Source organism: Canis lupus, chromosome 31 (genome assembly GCF_011100685.1).
Source record: "Canis lupus familiaris isolate Mischka breed German Shepherd chromosome 31, alternate assembly UU_Cfam_GSD_1.0, whole genome shotgun sequence".
In the NCBI taxonomy this organism is placed as follows: domain Eukaryota; kingdom Metazoa; phylum Chordata; class Mammalia; order Carnivora; family Canidae; genus Canis; species Canis lupus.
The window spans coordinates 32,981,419-33,003,731 of NC_049252.1; the positions used below are offsets into that span (position 1 = coordinate 32,981,419).

At 37.0% G+C, this 22,313-nt stretch overlaps 1 protein-coding gene across 4 annotated transcripts in view; it reads left to right on the forward strand.

Annotated features, from left to right (window-relative positions):
* Positions 1-10,846: 10,846 nt before the first annotated feature.
* KCNJ15 (potassium inwardly rectifying channel subfamily J member 15) overlaps positions 10,847-22,313 on the forward strand; it is a 79,681-nt gene continuing 68,214 nt past the window's right edge. For all 4 annotated transcript variants that reach the window (XM_038581481.1, XM_038581483.1, XM_038581487.1 and 1 more), the window contains exon 1: positions 10,847-11,119. The gene's annotated coding sequence lies outside the window, so the exon portion shown is untranslated. The remainder of the gene's footprint in view (positions 11,120-22,313) is intronic.

Sequence of the window (22,313 nt, forward strand, 5' to 3'; positions counted from 1 at the left end):
TTTACTCTCTCTTTAGGAATATTGTGCTGATTTGCAGCCCTGTGATCACTGAGGTAGAGTTCAAGTTTTATCATGTTTTCCTTCATATTAAATACATTATTTAAAATTTTGCTAACTTGATAGGTAAAAATTGTGACATAATTTCTCTTACTTATACCTCTTTGAATTTTTAGGAAAGTTGAATATATGTGCATTTTGGTAATTGACACTTCATTTTCTAAATTATTTGTGTACCCCTTTTATTTTTTATTCAGATCTTAGCTTTTCTTAGTGTTTGTAGAAGCTTTCGACAATATAATAGCTTGGTTTGTCATATATGCTATCAAAGCTTTGTGTTGTCATTTAGAAATTATATGATTATATTAGTTATCTATTACTTCCTAACAAATTACCCCAAAACATAGGGACATAACACAAGAAACATTTATTATTTCACAAGTTCTGTAGGTTGGAAATTCCAGAGCAGCTTGGCTGTTTGATTCTAGTTCAGATCTCCCTAGAGCTGCCAGCAGGGTGTTGGCTGGGATGGCAGGTACTGGAGGCTTGACCAGATCTATGCAAGGTAAGTAAGAGGAAGCCACAGTGATGTCTTTTATGACTTACCATAAGGAATTCACACTGTAGTAGTTTTGTAAATAAATTACCAAAATTGACTGAAAAGAAAATCTCAATAGATCTAGAACAATTGGGCAGCCTGGGTGGCTCAGCAGTTTAGCGCCGCCTTCAGCCCAGGGTGTGATCCTGGAGACCCGGGATCGAGTCCCACGTCGGGCTCCCTGCATGGAGCCTACTTCTCCCTCTGCCTCTCTCTCTCTGTGTCTCTCACGAATAAATAAAATCTTAAAAAAAAAAAGATCTAGAACAATTAAAGAAATAAAATCGACAGTGAGATTGTCTCCACATGAAAAAGGCACATTATCACATGGTTCAACCCAAGTCAACTTTTCAGGAAATAGATATTCTTATTCCACATCATATTTTCAGAAGAGTAATGGATAGAGTAAGTTTGACAACATACTTTATGACACCAAGAAATAAAACAAAACACCTGGATAACACCCCCAGACAAGCACAGTACATGAAGGAAATTATAAGACCGATGTCACTAATGGAAACAAGTGGGATGCCTGAGTGACTCAGTGGTTTTGCATCTGCCTTTGGGTCAGGGTACGATCCCGGGGTCCAGAGATCAAATCCTACATCGGGCTCCCTGCAGGGAGCCTGCTTCTCCCTCTGCCTATGTCTCTGCCTCTTTCTGTGTTTCAAATGAATGAATGAATGAATAAAATCTTTGAAAAAAAAAAAGAAACAGCAATATTACTTATGAAAATCCAAATCTAAAGAATATTAGCAAACCAAATAGAACTTATATAAAAATACATCATAATGAAATAGGATTTATCACAGGAGTGTATTAATGGTTTAACTTTAGAAAATCTATTATCTGATTCACTACATTTTCAGGTTCAAGGGAAAGTCACATTATGGCCTTCTTGCAAATAGGAACATCAACCCACCAGCACCTGAGCACTATGTTGGGGGTGGAAGGTATTGTAAACAGTGAAATCATTCACTGAAAGCCAAAAATGTGGAAAATGTCATACTAACCAGGCTGCAGGAGGGTAAAGTGCAAGCACCGAAGCAAAAAGGCAGGGCATTGTCTCACTTAAGCCTTCACTAAGATCAAAACTGGACATCTCAAAATTTTCACCGATTTGTGCATGCATGTCTATAAACAAGAGTGAGGGCACCATGGATCTAAATTCGGAGGTTACAGATACATTTTTAAAATTTATTTATATAGTTTTAAAAGATTTTATTTATCTATTCATGAAAGACACAGAGAGAGGCAGAGACATAGACAGAGGGAGGAGAAGCAGGCTCCATGCAGGAGCCTGATGTGGGACTCGATCCCGGAACTCCAGAATCATATCCTGAGCTGAAAGCAGATGCTCAATGCTCAACCACTGAGCGACTCAGGCATCCCTACAGTTACATTTTAGAAAGTAGGTAAATTTGCAAATATGGAACCTGTGAACAATGAAGATCAATTCTGTATATATGCATATATGTGTATGTACATATACACATGAACACAAACACACATATTTATAATATAAGCAGATATATACATATATGTAATAAAAGACATTGAGGCACAGAGATGCTTGTGGAAAAAGTAAAAAACAAAGTAAAACAAAACCCACCAAAAGACATACAGAGGAATTCTAGGTGGAGAGACATGTCATGTTCACAAATGAGATTTCCTTTCTCAAAGGTGAGAGCTCTCTGTTGATCTATGAACTTAATCTAAGTTCACACAAAATCCAACCAGGAGTATTTTGTGGAGAATGACAAGCTGATATCTATGTTTCTCTGGAAGAGTTCAGGAATGATCAAGACAGCTTTGAAGAGGAAGAAGGAGAGCAAAAGAACAGAGGCCAAAAGAAGGAGAGTTGATACTCACTTCGCCAGATGTGAAATAAATGCCTAAAATCAACTAAAAGAGGACAAGTAGCCAATAAAACTTGGCAAATACTTATAGGTAAATCACAGATGAGCAACTTGAAAAGCTGAACGACATAGGGAAGTATTGTCTACCTTTCTAGATTGTTTAAAATGACAGCTTTATTGGACTTTTTTCACACACCATCAAATTCACCCTTTTAAAGCATCTAGTTTAGTGGATTTTGTTACATTCACAGAGCTGTGCAACCATCTGTTGCACTATTTCATTTCTGGATATTTTTATCTCTCTCCAACACAAAACTGTCTTCTTTAGCAGTCACTCCTCATGCCTTCCTCCCCTAACTCCCTAGAAAAACACAAATCTATTTACTGTTCCTTTGGATTTGCCTATTCGGGACATTTCATATAAATGGAATCATATAGTATGTAGCTTTTTGTGATTGGCTTCTTCCACTTAGCGTCATGTTTTTAAGATTCATCCATGCTGTGTCATGTATCGGTACTCCATTTGTTTCTAATCCTGAGTAATATTCCATTGCATGGATAGACCATATTTTATGAATCCATTCATCCATTGATAGACATTCAGGTTGTTTCCACTTTTTGGTTATTATGAATAATGCTGCTGTGAACATTCATGTACATATTTTTGGGTTAACATACATTTTAATTCCTCTTGAGTATCTACCTAGAACTGGAATTGCTGGGTTATATGGTAACTCCATGTTAACATTTTGAAAAACTGCCAAACTGTTTTCCTAAGCAGCTTTACCATTTTGCAATCACATCAGCAATCCATGGGGGTTGTAATTTCTCCACACCCTCACCAGCACATGTCATTGCCTGCATTGGACAACGAAGCGTCCTAGAGGGCAAGTCTTGTCATGGTTTGTACTTGATTTCCCCAGTTAACTAATGGAGTTGTGCATGTCTTCATGTGCTTATTGGCCATTTCTATGCCTTCTTGGGAGAACTGTCTATTGACATCTTTTCTCCATTTCTCATTTGAATTATTTATCATTTTAGTGTTGAATTGGAAGGGTTCTTTATATAGGCTGAATACAAGTCAGTCTTTTCAAAATTTCTTGAAACAAATGAAATAATAGGGATGTCTGGGTGGCTCAGTGGTTGAGCATCTTCCTTTGGTTTAGGGCATGATCCCCGGGTCCTGGATTGAGTCTCACATCGGGCTCCCTGTGGGGAGCTTGCTACTCCCTCTGCCTATGTCTCTGCCTCTCTCTCTCTGTGTTTCTCATGAATAAATAATATCTTAAAAACATAAATAATAATGACATTTATATCCATCCAAGGGGCAAACTTTAAAATACATGAAAAGCAAGCGAGAAACTATCCTAATTCCTGCTGGGCATGTAAATTGTGTCATGTATATTGTAGAGCAGTTTGGTGATATCTGGTAAAAGCTACAGGTCAATAGACCATGGGCCCAGCCGTTCTCCTTGTTGGTATATACACTAAGGAACCTTTCTATATGTCCAAGAGACCTGTTCAGATGCGTTCACTGCAGCATTGTTTGCAATAACCCCAAACTGGAAGCCAGCCAGAGGCCTATCAATAGTAGAATGCACACATAACTTGTGGGAAAGTCACACAATGGGATACTACATAGAAGTAAAATGAATGAATGCGATCTACACACATCGGCATGGATAAAATGTGGAAGGTGTAATAGTGAGTGAAAAAGGAAGTTTGTAGAACCATCCTAGCAGAGGCTGGTCTATTGTACCCTAATCTCATTTCTCTTTCCTGACAGTCCCTATTTCTCAGCCTCCTTTGCATAAGTAAGGCCATGTTTCTGAGTTACAGCCAAGGAGATGTGCATAGAAGAGATGCATGCAGCTTCCAGGCCTGCCCCAAGACACTTCCTCTGCAACCCTCCACTCTGTCCTTGCCCAGGATGTTGACCTCAAGGAGGCGCCTTTCATCCGTGGCAGCCACAACCCCAGAAGGACTGCAAGGAGTAGAGTCCCTCCTTCCAACCCACAGCCCCACTACCCCCTTACTGACTGCATATGGACTGTCTGTGAGATATGTTCTATCATGGTAAGCTGCAAGATTCTGAGGTTCCCCTGTTGCAGAGGCTGTCAATACCAGGAATATAAGAGTTAGAAGATAGGAGAAAGACAATATATTACTCATGTCATAAAAGCACAGTTAGGAAGAAGCCTCTCAATTTGAAGATACTGTTTAACTCTAAAGACTGGCATCTTAGTGTGAACTTAGATGATTGTCCATCTCAGGAGCTGGCACAATTTTTCTGCAAAGGATCGACCAGAAAGTAAGTATTTTAGGCTTTGTGGGCCCTATGTGCCCCTGTGGCAACTACTCAGCTCTGCCAATATAGTATGAAAGCCACCATGCATAAGCAGATGGTCATGACCTGGTCTGCCTGCAGGCTGTGGTCTGCCCACCTCCTCTGGAGTCCCCAGTTTCCACATCTGTAAAATGGGCATGATAATAATCGTACCTACCCAAAGTGGTTGGTTTTTATTTTATAAATTTATTTTTTATTGGTGTTCAATTTGCCAACATATAGAATAACACCCAGTGCTCATCCCGTCAAGTGCCCCCCTCAGTGCCCGTCACCCAGTCACCCCCACCCCCCACCCACCTCCCCTTCCACCACCCCTAGTTCGTTTCCCAGAGTAAAGAGTCTCTCATGTTCTGTCTCCCTTTCTGATATTTCCCACTCATTTTTTCTCCTTTCCCCTTTATTCCCTTTCACTATTTTTTATATTCCCCAAATGAATAAGACCATATAATGTTTGTCCTTCTCCAATTGACTTACTTCACTCAGCATAATACCCTCCAGTTCCATCCCCAATGTGGTGGTTTGAAGGCTGAGTTAAATGCATAGGAATTGCTTAGCTATATAATATTTCATAAATATAATAATTACTACCGTTGCTTTTAACATTTTTAATAATAACATTTTATTAATATTTATTACTTTCACTGATGCTGCTACATCATCTATGGAAGTAAGGGAGTGCATCTAATACATAATGAGCACCACCAGCAAACTAAGAATATTGTACCCCATAATTTCACCCACAGCAATCCTCAGGGAAAAGTATCATTATTATTTTACACTCACAAAAGAGAAAACTGACTTGTAGGGTAACTCATTAACTGGTAAGAAATAGAACTAGTGTATGAACACAGGTCATTCTGACATGTCTTCCAGCTAACCTGTGTGTCCAGAAGACTCCACATGAGCATAATTTGCATTGAGGATCTTATTCATGCCTTTCATTTACGAATTCAGGATATGTGGTGTCCTAAAGACTTTTCTGGCCATACTAGGTTTTGTGAGTTTACTTTCTAATGAAACTAAATTATTGATAATATTGCAAAGGGAATCTAGAAGAGGAGCAAGAGAAAAAAAAGATACCTAAACTGCCTTGACTGACGGAAGAATAAAATGCTGTTTAGCTATTGTGGCGGCCTCAAATGTGCAACAAAAATCCTAGAATTAAGAGAAGTTTTTTAACATGCAGCTGGCAGCACATGTCAAACGGCTGTCAGAGAAGAGAGCAAGATCTAAATTCTAGATGCGCCCCACGTGAGGGGTCACTAAACACATCAAAGTCCTTTCCAAACGCTTGGTATGTTGAGCTAAACAGTTTCTCCTGTTAATTTTTAAACTTATGGATATTTCAAAGATAAATGAAACACAACTTCTAACTCATTTATGTGCATGTCATAAAAATGTGATTTTATATAAAAATCTCTTGGCTTTTAGAAGTAAATCGAGCTGATGCAATCAAAATAAGAAACTTCAGGGTATGAGGCAATCATTTCTAAAAAAAAAAAACAGCTCAAAAATTCAGGCCAGTCTATAAAGAAATTTTTGAGGTTCAAGGGCAAAATGTGAGATACAGGAAAAATGTAATAATCATTTTTCATAAAGATATTTCTTTCATTTACATGATTCATCTTTTATTCTGACATAATATCGTCTCTTTCTCTCTCTATGTATATATTTTTGGTGTTAAAAATATTCTTTTAATGTAGTTGACATTATCTACTTTTTCTTCATTTATCATTTCATTATTCAGGGCATTTTTTTTCTTGAGCTACTTTATGGTGAGGTCTATCCTTTTTCTAACTTCTCACACTGACTACATATCTCATTAATTTTAAGATTTGCTATTTTTTTCCCCTAATGACTGTGATACATATTCCTACTAAAATCGATATGTTTCCTTTGAAAGACTGCTCCAGTATTTTGGGGGTGTAGTAGTTGTATTTTTATGCACTTCTAACTATTATCCACTTTAATCTGTTCTATGAGCCAGGTTTATTTAGAAGTGTGTTTTTAAATTTCCAAATGTTTAAAACATATGTTTTAAATTAACTTCAAATAATTGTTTTCTATTTTTATTTTATTTTGTTTTGTTTTCTATTTTTAAAAATATTGTGCCATTATAGAAGTTCTTTGATATTTTAAAGATTTGCTTTGTGGTTTATTACGAGGTCAATTTTTGTGTGTTCGTGGATGCATAAAAGTGTTATGTTCTCTCATTTTGAGATAGGGTTTTCATGGATGCTAGCTACATCAAATTGTTAATTCTCTCGCTTTAAAATTCTGTTTATATCTAATAATTTCTTTTTATCTCATCTAGTTTTCTGAGACGGATGTGTTAAAATTTGCAGTTCTTGCTGATGTTTCAGTTTTAACCTGATAATTTCCTCATCTTGAGTATATTTATTTTCAGGCTACATAATCCAATACATAGAGTTTCAGAATTTTTATATATTTTTTTCTTGAATTATTCCTCTTTCATGATGTGTTGGCCCTCTTGATTTCTAATAACATTTGTGTGTGTGTGTGTGTGTGTGTGTGTTTTTACCTTAAAGCCTATTTTGTCTGGCATGAATAACTACATTAGTTTTCTGCCATCTTCTTTATGTCTTCATATTTTGTTTAGCTTAAACTGCATAGTTGGATTTTTTTAAAATCAAAATTGAAAATCTCTATCTTTTAATTAAGTAAACTCAGCCCATTTTAGTCATTTAAAAAGTTAATTTCTACCATGTCCATTTAAGTTTTATGCATACCATAATTTTTTGCTTCTCTTGTCCTGCTTCCTTTTCTTTTAGAAATTAAGTTGTTGTTGTGTTGCTGTTTTTTTTTTTTTTTCTAAAATTCCCTCTTATCTATTCTTATTAAGTTATATACTGTACTTCTGGTCTTTCACTGGTAACACTTAAATATTTAGTATGCATACTTAACTGGGTTCTAATGTTAATGATTGTCTCAGCCATTCTCACGAACTGTAGAAACACAAGGGTTTGACTTAATACCAGATCACTCCCTCTCATATTCTATGCTATGTTTATCTCGTGGTTTAGTTGAGCCTCATCATTATGCTTTATATTTAGTTGCAATTTTTAAAGAACCTCTAAATCACTTGTAGTTATCTGCATATTCAATTAAGTTTGTAGTTCTTACTCAGGTTTTATGTAAATAAAAGTATATCATAGATGTATATATTTTATTTATATAAAAAAGAGTTAAAAATAAAAATGTTATTTGGGTGCCTGGGTGGCTAAGTCGGCTGAATGTTCAACTGTTGATTTCAGCTCAGGTCATGATGTTAGGGTCCTGAGATTGAGCCCAGTATTAGGCTCCATGCTGAGTGCAGAGCCTGCTTGAGATTCCTCTCCATCTGCCCCTTCCTCCTCCTTGTGTTCTCTTTCTCTCACAAATCAATCAATCAATCAATCAATGAAATCTTAAAAAATAATTAATGAAAATGTTATTCCATCCTTACTCCTGAAGAATAACTTATTTGTTTATAAAATTCTCTATTTCCCCCCAGCACCTTAACTATATTACCTCACCATCTTCTGATCTCTTTTATTGTCTTTGAGAACTCTGCTTTACTCTACACTAGTTGTTGTTCCCTTGTAGTTGGTCTGCTTTTCTCTCTTATACTTTTTTATTATTTTATCTTTGCTACAATATGTGCAGGGGTGAATTTAGATCCCTATCTTCCTGCTCCAAGCTCAGTATATTTATTGAGTCTGAGTGTCCTCTCTCTTTTTTCTTTTTTAAAAAGACCTTAACTATTTAAATTATTGAAATATAATTGACATACAATGTTTATTAGCTCCAGGTGTACAACATATTGATTTGACAATTCTGTACATTATAGAGTGCTCACCATGATGTCTGTCACCACACTTTATTATAACATTATTGACTTTATTTCTCATACTGTACTTTTCATCCCCTTGACATATTTATTTTGTAACTAGAAGTGTGTACATTTTACTCTCCTTTACCTATCCCCCCCACCTCCCTTCTTGTAACCATCAGTTTGTTGCCTATATTTGAGTCTGTGCTTGTGTGGTTGTTTTGGTGGTTAGTTTCTTGGATTCCACATATAAGTGAAATCATATGGTATTCGTCTTTCTCTCCCTGCTTTAGAAAATCCTCAGCAATTATTTACTTGAATTTTGCATCTGCCTTACTTTTTCCATTTTCTTGCTGGAACACTTATAAAACGTGTTATTTATCCTCTCATATTTCCCTTTTCTTTATCTCTCTATACTGCTTTGTTAGTCATTTCTCATATCTGTCTTCCAATTCACCAATATTCTCTTCAGCTGTATTTCTTCTGCCTGCCAATTGAGATTTTAATTTCAGTAACTATGTTTTGTTTCTCAAAGATATAGCTTGGTTTTTCTCAATCTGTTTATTCCTTTTCAGTAGCATTTTTAAAACCTATATTGCCAATCATTTTAAACACACTTATCTTATATTCTCTTTTGTATTCTTATATCCCTACTACTAGAATTCTAATTCTTCTATTTACTGTGTGCCTGCTTACCCTTGCAGAGTTTATTGTGTCCTTGCATATTTTAATTTAAAAAAATGGAAACTAATCTTCATTGAGGTTTATGTTTTTCCTCTATGTGGTCTGGGTTATCAGAGTTTTTCTCAAGGGAGATTTTTATCTTTGCTTATCTGCTAAGATTCCAAAGGGGCACATTTGTCTGGAACGAGTTTTATGCTTATTTCTTAGCTAGGAAATTCCTGGACAAAGTGAGGGAGTGAAAATTTAAACCCTAACTTTGTGATCAGAGAGGGCTATGCTACTGAATTCTTAGGATTATTCCTACCTTTGCACCCAAATCCAGACAGAAAGAGGTAGTCTTTCTTGTTGCCACCCTGTACTAATGAGTAGGTGATTTTCTGGTCCAGCTTTCACAATCCAGTCCTAATAGGGTAATCTCAGTTCCCACCTTTGCTTTGTCTGGTTCCAAGACCTCAACTTATGTCCCTGTATGGGTATTGATGATTTAGGCTCCTGTAGTTCCAAAATCAAAATCTACTCCACTCCCTCCTATCTACTTTAGTATCAGGTCACATGTTTCTAGCACCTCTTTTGTGCTTTTTTTGTGTGTGCTTTTTTTTTTTTAATGCTATGCTGTGTTTTTAAATATTTGGAGCATGAGGTATATAATCTGACCTACATTATTATCCAACCTGGTCTCAGGGATGTTTCCCTAGATTCAACACAAAGAATTGGAGAGTTAAAATATGAAACATAACCTCTTCTGAAAAAAATACTACTAAAAATAAAACTAACATCTTAAGTGTCCCTCTTGATGTTCTAAATTATATATTATATATTTGTGTTTCCTAAATCGTTCATCATTGCTGAGACCTCTGTTTTCTTGGAAGCCTTGGGCACAGAACAAGGATACTGTGGCTTGCAGAAACACATGCAGTTCCACGAACACCCGGTAGATGGCGTAAATATAACCAGCTTCCAGGGAAGGGCCTCAGTGATGTTCAGAATCAGAAGCAAGAGAACCATTTATCACTAAAAAGAGAGTTTTGATGGAGGGCTAAAGTTGTATGAAGTTTGAGGCAATCAGGGAAGTTGAAGTATCTTGATCTCTCCCAAACAATATATGAAAATATCTTCTGCGAGGACAACTCTATTTAAGTTTTGTTCAATTTCTTAAAAAAACAAAACAAAAAAAAAAGTGGTTGTCCCAACAGTAGATCAGAAGGATGAAGAGGGGAAAATATCCAAAGTAGGGGAAAGTCTGAATTTTATGGAACATTTTCACCAGGTGATTCTTTCGTTGATGGTAACACTTTTTTTTTTCCTTTTTCCTTTTTTTTCTTACTCAGGTTGATTAAAAGTGGAACCCCCCAAAGACAAAACAAACAAAAAACCATATTTAGTCACTCTTGCCACAGCATGGACTTTCCTTTTCAGAAAAGGAACTTCAGGCCCTACTGAACTGGCAACCCCAACGTTGAGGGAGAGTCCCGCCCTTAGATTGCCCAATGCGCTGGGTTGTGGTAAGACCAAGGCTTGTCCAATTCCTGTCAACTCCAAGACGTGGAAGAAATTCCTTGTGAGACAAGAAAGTCTGCGGAGAAGAGCTTTAAAATCCACAGCCCTGGTGCCTTCATTTAGATGAATCCAAGTTCTCACTCTACCTCGCACTCCACATGTAGCAACAGAGAGACACATGCAGGTGAGGGCGCACACACTCAGCGTTCACACACACTCTGCGTGGAGGGCTTCCTCGTCCTCTCCTGCCCCCAACCCTGGAGTCCAGGATTTCCCAGAGGAACAAAACAGGACCAGTCTGAGTGGTAAGTGTTAAAGCCAAGAGGGGTGCAGAACGGCTTTTCCACGTGGGGCTAGAGGCCTCCTGTTCTGTTCTCCTAACATGTGGCCAGGGTCATCCTGGCTTTAGGAATTGGAGGCTCAGCAGGAGACGGCAGATGAAAGAATCCAGGGTAAGATTTAGTCACAAGAAGAGGAAAAAGGGTGATGCCAAATATTCAGATCCAGGTGTGAGTGGAAAGAGCAGGATGGGAGTGCAACTTTGATGGTGTCCGTCTCTTTGGATCAGATAGATTGGAAAGAGAAATATGCGCAGGGTAAGGCAAGAAATCACTAACACAAACGGGCTGGAACATACTGGCTGTGCTCCCGGCTGATCCTGGGCAACGTGGAAAAGACAGCATGCAATCCTCAGACCACCTCCCACCCACCCACCCCCATGGCAATGTCCTTTGTTGACTGTCCCAGAGGACACGGGTATTTCACTAGCAAGAGAGGTCAGTAGTGGAAAGACTGCATGATTTTGCTGTGGAGGGAAAGTCATTCAATGTGAGGCATCCAATTTTCATAGCACGAAGTGAGCTCATGAGGATGAGCATTACTACTCCGCGGTGAGTAATGTGTTTGTGAGGATGTGTGCGTAAAACCGAGATGTTTTCCCATTGCATTAGCTCTTGGCTTTCCTTGTTTGTTTCTATTGCTGCAACTCTGTGAGGGAGCGAGCGACCGTTCCCTTTTATCAGTGACCGATTCAACACCCTCTTGTCACATTCATCACATTTTTCTCATTTTTTTTTTTTTCCCCGGGACTCACAGTTCTGATTCTGGCCTCTCCTGGGGTTTCAAGATGATTAATCTCTCTCATTCGTTCCTTTTCAGCTTTGTGTTAAGCAGTGGTAGAAGCAATCACATGCCTTCTTGCTTTACTTGGAAATCAACTTTCATGTTTTCCAATCACTGGAGTTTTTGTGGGACTCTGAATGCAGATTGAGAAGTTCGCTTGGCTGAGTTGCCAAAAACAATTAAATTCAAGTGAAACATTTTTATTTAAATCTCCATGGAATCCTGCTTGGGTTTTTTATTTTCCTTACTTTGCATAGATATTAATGATATTTACTCTATAACCAGTAATAGGATAAAAGATAGATGCATTTTTTTCTTCTCTAAATATTTTCTTATTTAGAAGAACAGTCTACTAACGTGTGGCAAACAAATTTAACATTTGATTAGACACAGGCTAAATTACAACCCCGAGTATAGCAGTTGAATAGAGACCTAGTGCAGGCACCCATCTGTGGAAAGTTATAATTGCACCTAGACTGTTTTCCTCACTGGCTTCCCCTTGAGCTCCAGGACAAAAGTTGAGTAACAAAAACAATCTATTCTTCAGTTTTATTGTGAGAAACAAGGGGCAAGTGTTTAAGTTTCTAGCAGCCCAAAGGGTTGGTAAGACGGTAAGAACTGACAGGTTGATTTTTACAATTACTGCTATTAAGCGCTCCACACAGTGGTTCTCAACCGGGAACTATTTTGCATCCCTCCTCATCCCCACCCCAGGAACATTTGTCAATGTCCAGAGACAGTTTTGGTTGTCATAACTGGGGGAAGGGACGCTGCTGGCTTCCAGAGGGTAGAGGCCAAGGATACAGCCAAACATCCTATGCACAGGACAAAGGGACATTCCCCAACAACAAATGATTTAGCCCCAAATGTCACTAGTGGCAACACATTGAAAAATGCTACTGTAATACTTTGTCTAAGGAAACAAAAACTCATACTACATGACTGATTTACATAGGTTAGATTTTTTTAACACCTTTATTGAGGTATCATTCACACACCAAAATATGTACACATTTGGAGTGCGTAATTCAGTGTCGTTTAGTTTGTTTGCAGATTGTGCAATCGCCACAGTCAATTTTACATTTTGGTCACCCGCCCCAAAAGTTACATTTTCATTCACTTTCGTCATCATCCCCCCTCCCCAAGGCCTAGACAACCACCCACCTACTTGCTATCTCTGAAGGTTTGCCTATTGCATATATTTCATATCAATGGAATTATATGATATGGTACCTTTTGTGTCTGGCTTCTTTCACTGAGCATCATGTTTTCAAGGTTCATCCATTTTGTGGCAGATGTCAGTACTTCATCCCTTTTAATTGATGAACAATATGGTATATAAACAAACTATATCTTATCTATGCATTCATCAGTTTATGGCATTGGAGTTATTTCTACTCTGGCAGTTTTGAAGAGTGCTGGTTGAACATTCAGGTACAAGTTATCATGTGAAAGTATATTTTAATTTCTCTTGGGCACATACCCAAGAATAGAATTAACAGGTCCTATAATTAACAGGTCATGTTTCCCATTTTGAGGAACTGCCATACTGTTTTCCAAACTAGTGCACCCATTCTGTATCACCACCAGGAACATAGGAGGTTCCAATTTCTTCACATTCTGTGTCTTTTTCATGATTGTTATCTTAGTGGGTGCCAAGTGGTATCTCACTGTGGGTTTGACGTGCATTTCTCTAATTAATAATGAGGTTGAGCATCTTTTAATGTGCTTATTGTCCAGCTGCTTATCTTCTCTGAAGAAATGTCTATTTTTTAAAAATATTTTATTTATTTATTCACGAGAGACACACAGAGAGAGGCAGAGACATAGGCAGAGGGAGAAGCAGGCTCCCTGCACGGAGCCTGATGTGGGACTCAATTCCAGGACCCCACCTGGCTCATGACTTGAGCTAAAGGCAGACACTCAACCAGTGAGCCACCCGGGTGCCCCAGAAGAAATGTCTATTCAGATCAATCATTTTTTAATTATATTTTTTATTTTTTATTATTGCCTTGTTAAAAAGTCTTTGTATAGACACAAGTTCCTTATCAGATATGTGGTTTGCAAATATTTTCTTTCATTCTGTGGGTTGTCTTTTCACTTTCTTGATGGTGTGATTTGCAACCTAAAAGTTTTCAGTTTCGGTAAGTTCCAATTTATCTATTTTTTTCCTTTTGTTACTTGTGCTTTTTACATCATATTTAAGGCTTTATTTCCATATTCCCTCTTAAGAGTTGTATAATTTCAGCTCTTGGATTTAGCTCTATAGTCTATTTTGAGTTAATTTTTTTGTATAACAAAGGCATCCAGCTTCATTCTTTTCCAAGTGGACATCCAGTTGTGTCAGCACCATTTGTCAAAAAGACCTTTCTGGCACCATTGAGTTGTCTTGGCTCCTTGTTGAAACCAATTGATCATAAATGTGAGAGTTTATTTGGGGTCTCTATTCTATTTTATTGATCTGTCTGTACTTATGCCAGTACTACACTGTCATATTTATTGTAGTTTTGTAACAAGTTTTGAAATCAGGAAGTATGAGTCTTCTTTGGACTTTGGTTGTCTTCAATATTGTTTTAAGTATTCTGTGTCCTTTGAATTTTCACATAAACTGTTAATTTTGGAAACACAATCAGCTGGGAATTTAATAGGCATTGCATTGAATCTGTAGATCAGTTTGAGAAATATTGCCATTTTAACAATATTAAGTCTTTAAATCCATGAACATGGAATACTTTCTCATTTGTTTTGCTTTTCTTTAATTCCTTTCAACAATTTTTTTTGTAATTTTCAGTGTAAGAGTCTTATATTACTTTTGTTAAGTTTATTCCTAAATATTTTTTGATGCTTTTAAAAATGGAATTTTATTTTTTAAATATAAATTCAATTTGCTAACATACAGTACATCATTAGTTTCAGATGTAGTTTTTAATAACATCATTTGGATATAACACCCAGTGCTCATCACATCATGTGCCCTCCTTAATGCCCATCATACAGTTACCCCATCTCCCGCTTCCCCCATGACCCTCAGTTTGTTTCCCAAAGAGTCTCCTTATGTCATTTTCAGATTGTTCATTGCTAGCATATAGCAATACAATTGATGTTTGTAAATTGATCTTGTATCCTGCAATCTTGATGAACTCATGATTTTTTAGTGGATTCCTTAGGATTTTCTACAAGATGCCATATGCAAATAGAGATAATTTGCCTTCTTCCTTTACAATCTAGATGGGTTTTCTTCCTTTTATTTGCCTAATTTCCCAAGCTAGACCCTCCAATACAATGTTGAATAGACATGGTGAGAAAGGATATGTTAGTATTGTTCCCAATCTTGGGGAAGAAGCATTCAATCTTTCATCATTAAGTATAATGTTATCTGTAGATTTTTTGTAAATATCCTTTATTGTGTTGAAGAAAATTTTTTCTCTTCCTAATTTGTTGACTTTTTAAAAAAATAATGAATGGATATTAGATTTTGTCAAATGCTTTTTTGCTCTTTTGAAATGACCATGTGGTTTTGTCCTTTATTTTATTGATATGGTGTATTACATTGATTGTTGTATATTATTTTGTTGTTGTATGTTAAACCAGCCTTACATTGGTCATAGTGAATAATCCTTTTTACATATTGCTAGATTCAGTTTGTTAGTATTTTGTAGAGGATTTTTAGGGTCTATATTCATAAAAGACATTGGTCGGCAGTTTTAAGAGTTTTCTTAGGATGTATTTGGTTTTTGTATCTGTAATACTGGTCTCATAGAATGAGTTGAAAATTGTTCCCTCCTTTTTTATTTGCTCAAATAATTTTTGAATAGTTGTATTTATTTATCTTATTTTTGCGGGGGGTGGGGAGCAGAGAGAGAGAGAAAATCTTAAGCAGGCTCCACACCCAACACAGAGCCATAGGGATATAAGATCTCACGATCCTGAGATCACGACCAGAGCGGAAATCAAGAGTTGGGTGCTTAACTGACTGAGCTGCCCTGGCACCCCTCCTTTTATATTTCTATAAGATTGGTAATGATGACCAATCTGCTCTTTCATTCTTTATTTTAATAATTTGGGTTTTTTATTTTTTCCTTAGTCAGTCTAGCCAAAGCTTTGTCAATTTTGTTGGTCTTTTCAAGGAACCAACTTTTGGTTTCATTAATTTTTGCATGTTTTTTCTAATCTCTATTTCATTATTTTCCACTCTAATTTTTAGTATTTATTCCCTATACTTACTTCAGCTCCAGTTTTTTGTTATTTTTCCAGTGCCTTAAGGGGGAAGTTTGGGTTATTGATTTGAAGCTCTTTCTTCCTTTTTAATGTAGGTGTTTCTGGCTATGCATCTCCTTGTAACCATTTCTTTACTTGTATCCTGTATGTTTTCATGTGATGAGTTTAGTTTTTATTCATCTCAAAGTATATCCTAATTTCCTTTGTGATTTATTCTTTGATTGATTATTTAGGAGTGTGCTGTTTAATTTCCACATATTTGTTAATTTCTCAAATCACTTTTTATTATATATTTCTAATTTCATTCATTGTGGTTCATAGAACATGCTTTACATGATTTCAAACTTTTGAAATTTACTGAACCAAGTATAAAGTCTATCTAGGAAAATGTTTCATGTGCGTTTTGTACTATAAATAAATAGTAAATTTATTTATTTATGTATTTATTTATTTATTATAAATTTGTAGATATATGTACTATATTATATTATATGTATATTATATATGTACTGTATTATATTATACATATAGTACAATGGTCTATAAATGTTCATTAGTTTTTGTTTGTTGATAGTGTTGTTCAATTCTTATATCTTTTTGACCTACTTCCTAGTTGTTCTATACATTAATGAAAATGGGATATAGGAGTCCTCACCAATTATTGTTGAATTGTCTATTTCTTCTTTGATTCTGTCTGTTTTTGATTCATGTGTTTTAGGGTATTGTTGTTAGTTGCATATATGTTTTCAATTATTATATTTTTCTGATCCATTGACACTTTCTTCATTACAAAATGTCCTGTTTATCTCTAGTAATATTTTTTTTTTTGCCTTCAAATCTATTTTCCCTGATACTAGTAGTATTTTTCTGGTTACTGTTTGTATAGTATAACTTTTTCCACACTTTTTATTTTCAATATATTTGTATTACTGAATCTAAGGTTTGTATCTTGTGGACAGCATATAGTGGAATTATGTTTTCTTTTTTTTTTTTGGAATTATGTTTTCTTATCCAATCTAAGAATTTCTGCCTTTTGATTAGACTGCTTAATCCATTTCCATGTAATGTTGTTATTGATATGGTTGAATTTGCAGCTTTCATTTTATGTTTTGCTTTTTATCACATTTTGTTCCTCTATTCCTCCTTTACCCACTTTCTTTTGCATTGAATTCATATTTTAGTGTAATATTTTAATCCCTCCAATGACTTTTCAAGTATATTTTTTAGTTATTTTCTCAGTGGCTTAGAGTAAGTTATTTTCTAGAGTTTATAGTATATGTCTTAACTTATCGAAATTGACTTTAAACTTATGCTAACTTAATATCTATAATAATTATAATAATGATATTATTATTATTATTAAAGATTTTATTTATTTACTAATGATAGACACACAGAGAGAGGCAGAGACACAGGCAGAGGGAGAAGCAGGCTCCCTGTAGGGAGCCTGATGTGGGACTCGATACCCAGACTCTGGGATCACAACCTGAGCCAAAGGCAGATGCTCAACCACTGAGCCACCCAAGCATCCCTGTAATATTGTTATACATATTATCTCTCTGTATGTTACAAATCCTACAATAAATTGTTGTAATTATTACATTATACAATTTTATATCTTTTAAGGAAGTTAAGATGAGAAGGGAGAGAAAGTATAGATCTAAATACTTTGTTATGTCAATCTTTGTATTTTTCATTTCTTCTTCTCTTCATTTGTTCCTGTAGATTCAAGTTACCATCTGGTGTCATCTCATCACCGCAACATAGCTTTGTTCCCTTCCACCTCTTTTATGCTGTCATAGTCAGATATATTACATTAATATATGTAATAAGCCCTGAATCATACCCTGAATAAAGTTCTACATAATATGGTGAAGTGATTAGTTACTGCAGCCCTGGGTCCCATGTAGGTAAAAAAGGAACACCCAAATGAAATAACTTCTTTCCAGCAAAATATAACAATGGCAATTAAGAGACTTCATAACTTTGTGATCTCTTTGAAGGACTGACTAAGGCTGGGTCTAAAGATCTCCAATCCATGAAAGAGTGCTTCACAACTGGGAACTTTTTTTGAATAAGCCAACTATTCCCTGAAACCATCACAACCAAGGCTTCCATGTCTGATATTCCTGTGGTTATAGAGACCCAGCTTGAGTGCTGTCATTAATATTATTATAGAGTTTCTTCTTGCCTATATAAACATTTCAATAATTAGGAGGTTAGGCATAAAGACATCTGCTATTTTGGAAAGCTGAGTAGTGAGTGACTGGTTTTTACAATGATTCATATTTCTGAATTTTAAAATTTGTTCAGCATCCCAAGTCTGACAAGTTTAAGAATGAAATGAAATGCAATATTGGCAACAGAGGTGTTTTCTGACTCATGAATAAGCCATCCAGGTAAAGACAGTACCTGTCAGACAGGTTGGGCATGTTGCTAGATCACTTTCTCCATGCTTCAGCAGAGGGTGATGTCTAGACACCCACATAAAGTAGTTTCCTGCTAAAGTCAAGAAATGCTGGGAGTTTAACTGAGACCTTCACTTTTCAGAAAAAATCAATATGCTCAGCAAATGGTTTCAGTAGATTTAGCAGGTTTTTGGCTACAGAGACTCTAGTTTGGGGCCTTTCTTGAAGAAGTTTAAGAAGTTTCCTCCCCTTTCCTTTTGCCTTTGCTTTTTTTTTAAATAAATTTATTTTTTATTGGTGTTCAATTTACCAACATACAGAATAACACCCAGTGCTCATCCCATCAAGTGCCCCCCCCCAGTGCCCGTCACCCATTCACCCCCACCCCCCGCCCTCCTCCCCTTCCACCACCCCTAGTTCGTTTCCCAGAGTTAGGAGTCTTTATGTTATGTCTCCCTTTCTGATATTTCCCACACATTTCTCCTCCCTTCCCTTATATTCCCTTTCACTATTATTTATATTCCCCAAATGGATGAGAACATACACTGTTTGTGAACATACACTGATTGACTTACTTCACTCAGCATAATACCTTTTGCCTTTGCTTTTAAGAAAACCTGTCAACAAACTGCTTCAGGTTTTGTCTCAACTCTATCCTCTTATGCCCAAAGAGTTGAGCTGGAATTTGAGCTTATTTGTTACTCCTGGAAAAGAAGGTATAGCCACTCCCAACTGCTATCCCAGGTAGGGCTGTGTTGGGAGCCTTGTGAGGGTATTTTTCATCCTTGTTTTCTCTGATTGTGTACTCACTCTATCAACGACATGAACGTTTAGCATTTTGTCTTTGACATATGGACTATCAAAAATGCTAAGATATTGAGTACTTAAAACTTTTAAAAACTGCTTCACATCAGTGGCTATTGGTCTGTGATGCACTCTGGAAGTTGTCTGTTAACTTTTACCAGCAACAAAGAGAAATGTGAAGATAAAATACTTCAATCTTTGATGAGCTCCAGTCAGAGATGATTTTCTCTAGAATAAGTCTGTCATTTTTGTAAAGATAGGTGATTTAGACTATGTTAAACTTTCTATTCTGCAATTGTATTGTTACTTCCTTTTGCCTATAAACTTGGTATTCGTTCATTTCCTCAAAAAATAAATGCTGTGTTGTTTCATCACAGTGCTCATATGAAAAAGTCACACCATCAGGAGGTCTGCTCTCTCCCCTTTCTGAATTATCTGCCAGGTCAGGATGGGGCATACCATTTAGCTTATTGAGGGCAATAATGGGGGGATCTAGCTTTAGTCAGTGTCCTGGATATGGCTTACATGATTTTCTTCATCATCACTTGCACCTGATTTTCTGTGTCAATTTATCCAAACCAAATTTTAATTATATTTGAAAAGGCCTGTTGTCATTCCCTTTATGAATTTTTAGCATGCTTGCACTAACTCCTCCACCAGGTGTTAAGGGAAGAAAGCCTATATTCTCCTCCCTGCACATCTAGTGCATTATCAGTGGAAGAATTGGTACTCGATAAGCAGTCCTTTTTCTTCCTGACACTGGTTCTCTTAGGTACATTCACAGTATGAGTTAGATATATGGATGGTTTCTCAACCAAAATGCTTGGTTCTGAACCTCTCTCCAAATTTCACTATAGACCAATCTCCAGACTATTTGACGGCTATGAAAATCAGGTTCTTTCTGTGAACATATGTGTTCTTGTTTCTCCTCAGAGGAGTCTGACCAGAAAATATCCAGTGATTTCCCTTAGTTACAGGGACACTCCTCTGAGAAGGACTTAGTCCCAGGTGTGGTTCAAGTATTTTGACATTGACCTGTTGACATTCTGGCAAAAGTACTAATTTCCACTTGGGAGGTCAAGATACAACTTAGTCATAGTCCTGTATTTGGAACTGTCTTCAGCTACATGCAGCTGAGCAAATTTGACATGTTTTCATGACTTGAGAGACTCAAGCAGGCAGTGTAGGGATGGCAGAGGAACTCACAATGTCATCAGGGACCTAGGTTCCTTCTTTCTTTCTACTCAGACATTCTTAGCACAGGTTTGCTTCTCCACATTGCAAGAGGGCTGGCTGTTATACCACCAGCAGGAATAGAGAAAGGGTGAAAGGAAAAAGTGACACATTCTGTTAAGTAAAATCTTGTAAAGAGATCTTCCAGAGGTGTGGGGACACCTTACCCAAAATTTGGTTTAGGTGTTGAAACTGATGACATGGTACATGTATCCACCAAGGGTATGGCAAGTTTTACTACTGACATATGAGGCTTTAAGGGGTGAGCAAGGCAGGCTCCCAAGATGATCCAAAAATAGAACAGAGACTGCTGTGTCCTTTACTGAGGGTAGGAAATGTGGCCAGGGTGAGAGTTCCTGCATGTGGGTAGGAGCTTATGGGGTTGAAACTTTCCACCATGTCAAAGGAGGGAGCATCTAGGCTTCTTTATCAGCCTCCTAGATGTGGGGCAGAAAAGGAAGGGAGGTGGGGCTTGAAAGCAGTCAGATATCAGAAATGGAGTCAGACTATTACACCAGCTCAGTAATCTTCTGCTTATTCCTCATAGGTGGCTGAGAAGTGTAATGTTTTAGCTGCTATAATAGACCTTTGACTCTTCGGGTATAAAGAGTTGAAGATGCTGGTGAGTTAGGCAAACATCAGTCTCTTCTCTCCTATTGTCTTCATTTAACAATCATAGGAAAAGTTCCTCCTGTTGTTCTTCATTTGGACATTAAAAGTGATCTTGGCTGTCCATCAAGATCAATGGTGTTCACGCACTCTGCTTATATTTGGTAGATGACCAGATCCAGTGAACTACCGCAACTTGGGCTTTCCCAAGGCTCTCAGAGGAGCAACAGGGAAACTCTGAGAAGGGAGCTGGTAGCTACCCTTTGGGCTATAGTAGGACCCATAGTGTGTGTTCAGTTATAAATACAAGCATATGAACACAGGCATCTTTTTTTAATTAATTATTTATTTTTTTAATAATACATTTATTTTTTATTGGTGTTCAATTTGCCAACATACAGAATAACACCCAGTGCTCATCCCGTCAAGTGCCCCCCTCAGTGCCCGCCACCCAATCACCCCCACCTCCCGCCCTTCTCCCCTTCCACCACCCCTAGTTCATTTCCCAGTTAGGAGTGAACACAGGCATCTTAAAGCTTGATCACAGTCATACCTCCTTTGTTAATTGCAAAGACAAAATGAACATACATCATTTAAAAACCAGCCTAAATCTGACTTCTGAGTTGAAGGCTGTAATGCTTTAAACTCAAGGAAGAAGTCCTCTGAAAGATATTTCATAAAGGGAAGAAATTTTCCCCAGTGGAAGGAAAAGAGGAGAGAAATAGAATAATTAGCTTAAAATGTCTTCCAATACTATATTGTCCAGGGTTTAATATGGAAAAACAAGAGTGTTGGAGAAAAACATTTCTCCCTCTGGCTCTCTAAATCTCCTTACCTGTCCTTCCCTTACAAAGCATTTTTTTTTTTTTTTTACTCAGAGGTCACTCCCTCGTTAAAGACAATCCTGCAACTGGAAGGCAACTCCCTGGGGAAGGTCTGTAAGTTCAAACCTTACTATTAGGTTCTCAGCTGTGACAGTGGACATCTAGGGTGTTCCTGGATGAAGGTAACAAGCCATTTCCCACTGACCCACAGAAGCTGTGGTTTCTGGCTTGCTGATACAGGAGGAAAAAAGACCTATTCACACGGCAGGGATGGAGAAGAA